At 41.1% G+C, this 3,318-nt stretch overlaps 1 protein-coding gene across 1 annotated transcript in view; it reads right to left on the reverse strand.

Annotated features, from left to right (window-relative positions):
* rpusd1 (RNA pseudouridine synthase domain containing 1) overlaps positions 1-1,728 on the reverse strand; it is a 5,111-nt gene extending 3,383 nt beyond the window's left edge. The window contains exon 1 of the mRNA XM_008330142.3: positions 1,672-1,728. The gene's annotated coding sequence lies outside the window, so the exon portion shown is untranslated. The remainder of the gene's footprint in view (positions 1-1,671) is intronic.
* Between the last annotated feature and the right edge of the window lie 1,590 nt (positions 1,729-3,318).

Raw genomic sequence — 3,318 nt, forward strand, 5'->3', positions numbered from 1 at the left:
CAGTAGAACATGTGGTACTTTACATATGTAAAACACACAAGGGGAATTATATTTATTAAAAATGTTCACTCTGCCCTTGGGTTGTGAATAAGTAATGTTCCAGCTCATTCCCACTGTGACGTGTATAAATCCCTTACCCTCGGTGGGATCACTGGCTTTAAATACATCAGCCGTGTCCTGATTGTGCCTGAAATCTGAGGTAATAAAATACAGAAACAGGAGCAAAGTCCCGGTACAGGCAGGTATAAATAAGTCTAAGAAGATTAAGTTATTATATAACTCAGTAATGAAAGTAACGTAGAACAGCTGAACGTCTAACTTTGAAGTACTTATCTGGATGTGATCACAACATCAGAGGATTTCTCTCACTCACTCTGACACATGCACATGGAGGAAACATTTCTATTTTATTTGTTAGAACTTAGAGGAAAACCACAACAGGGAGAGACGACTCTATAATTGCACGTTTGTCCCTTTCTTCTCTGGATCTCTGGGACCTGTTTTGTTCAGCGTTTTCACAGCGGAGTCCAACAAGAGAAGGGACAAATGGATGAATACAAAGGCCGTGGTTGTTTTGCTGTAAGCATCACACTCACTATCCAAACCGACAAAGACGAGAATATGTCCAAGTAAAAAGTGTGGATTTTTTAAAAGGATTTTCTTCTTGACTTATCATCAACATCAGTGCTGTTGATTCTCTCTGTACTGCTGTGAACCATGCAGAACAAGTCTTTCCTGCAGGCTCGTTGTGAAGAGCCCATAATGACATCAGACTGGGGCGTCATTCTGCTGCTGGCTCTGCTGCTGCTGGCGCTGCTCTACACCTTCCTCTACCTTCCTGCCACAGCCCAGAGAGCCCTGCTGGAGCAGGCACTGAGCAGCAGTAACACCTCCACCACCCCCAGCACCAGCACCACCGCCCGGGAGGACTGACCATCAAGATCAGGACAGGCTGACATGACAGTCAGTCACTGAAGAGATGACGATGTCTAATAATTCTTCAGTGTCCTGCATCGTGGAGCCAATAAATCGTCTATTAAAATTAAATTCTTCAATCGTTTCTTCAGCTGTCAATATCCAACGATCCAGGAAAATGTAATCAGTAGTAGCTGCTACAGACTACTCGGAAAAAATAAGAATATATGGTCAAATATAGGGATGTCCGATATTCACTTTTTCCCATTATCCGATATTATCCAAAAACTTGTATCAACCAATGTGATATATGCAACCGTTTGCAGCAAACCAAAACGGTTTGAATTCACTTATCACTTCAAACCGGAACGTAACCCAGGCACCGCGTTGTCAGTTTTCATTATCAGAGTAAAACCCGATAACGATTCTTACCGATATTGTATAATTATGCCAATATCGGCCTATAAAATCGGTTGGCCAACAATATTGGCGGTGTTGCCGAATCATAAAAAATGTCGGTAAATGTTGCTATGATGAAAATAACACACAATGATATTTACATTTTTTAAGACAATCATGGCGATAACAACAACTAAAAGTCATGGCTGCCTCCTAAAGCACATACGCATGTTGTCCAGTTCCGGTTTTGCTCTGTTCTCACTAAAACATCCGATAATTAACATTACGACGATAAAAATGTTTTATACATAATAATGTACATGAAGTAAATAAAGTCATGGTCATAGACAAACTCACAGAAACACAGCAACAACTGCTTCAACATCCACGTCTCCACTGCGCAGTCGCGGCCCATTCTTCCTTTGTTTTTCTTATACCAAGCTGTATTTGATCAGTAGCGTCGCTTAGTGGTGTGGAATAAGCATGACAACGTCGTTGGATCACAAATACTGTGCTTGGTTTCACGAGCGATCTAAAATAATTACGTCGTTTATTCTTATTTGTATATCAAAAATAATTAATACATATTAGCAATAATATTAACATAGCAGTAGAACATGTGGTACTTTACATATGTAAAATACACAAGGGGAATTATATTTATTAAAAATGTTCACTCTGCCCTTGGGTTGTGAATAAGTAATGTTCCAGCTCATTCCCACTGTGACGTGTATAAATCCCTTACCCTCGGTGGGATCACTGGCTTTAAATACATCAGCCGTGTCCTGATTGTGCCTGAAATCTGAGGTAATAAAATACAGAAACAGGAGCAAAGTCCCGGTACAGGCAGGTATAAATAAGTCTAAGAAGATTAAGTTATTATATAACTCAGTAATGAAAGTAACGTAGAACAGCTGAACGTCTAACTTTGAAGTACTTACCTGGATGTGATCACAACATCAGAGGATTTCTCTCACTCACTCTGACACATGCACATGGAGGAAACATTTCTATTTTATTTGTTAGAACTTAGAGGAAAACCACAACAGGGAGAAACGACTCTATAATTGCACGTTTTTCCTTTTTTTCCTCTGGATCTCTGGGACCTGTTTTGTTCAGCGTTTTCACAGCGGAGTCGGACCTGTTTTGTTCAGCGTTTTCACAGTGAAATGCAACAAGAGAAGGGACAAATGGATGAATACAAAGGCCGTGGTTGTTTTGCTGTAAGCATCACACTCACTATCCAAACCGACAAAGACGAGAATATGTCCAAGTAAAAAGTGTGGATTTTTTCAAAGGATTTTCTTCTTGACTTATCATCAACATCAGTGCTGTTGATTCTCTCTGTACTGCTGTGAACCATGCAGAACAAGTCTTTCCTGCAGGCTCGTTGTGAAGAGCCCATAATGACATCAGACTGGGGCGTCATTCTGCTGCTGGCTCTGCTGCTGCTGGCGCTGCTCTACACCTTCCTCTACCTTCCTGCCACAGCCCAGAGAGCCCTGCTGGAGCAGGCACTGAGCAGCAGTAACACCTCCACCACCCCCAGCACCAGCACCACCGCCCGGGAGGACTGACCATCAAGATCAGGACAGGCTGACATGACAGTCAGTCACTGAAGAGATGACGATGTCTAATAATTCTTCCTGTCCTGTCCTGCATCGTGGAGCCGATAATTCGTCTATTAAAATTAAATTCTTCAATCGTTTCTTCAGCTGTCAATATCCAACGATCCAGGAAAATGTAATCAGTAGTAGCTGCTACAGACTACTAGGAAAAAATAAGAATATATGGTCAAATATAGGGATGTCCGATATTCACTTTTTGTCAATATCCGATATTATCCAAAAACTTGTATCAACCAATGTGATATATGCAACTGTTTGCAGCAAACCAAAACGGTTTGAATTCACTTATCACTTCAAACCGGAACGTAACCCAGGCACCGCGTTGTCAGTTTTCATTATCAGAGTAAAACCCGATAACGATTCTTACTGATATTGT

This window comes from Cynoglossus semilaevis, chromosome 17 (assembly GCF_000523025.1).
Source record: "Cynoglossus semilaevis isolate Cse_v1.0 chromosome 17, Cse_v1.0, whole genome shotgun sequence".
Taxonomy (NCBI): Eukaryota; Metazoa; Chordata; class Actinopteri; order Pleuronectiformes; family Cynoglossidae; genus Cynoglossus; species Cynoglossus semilaevis.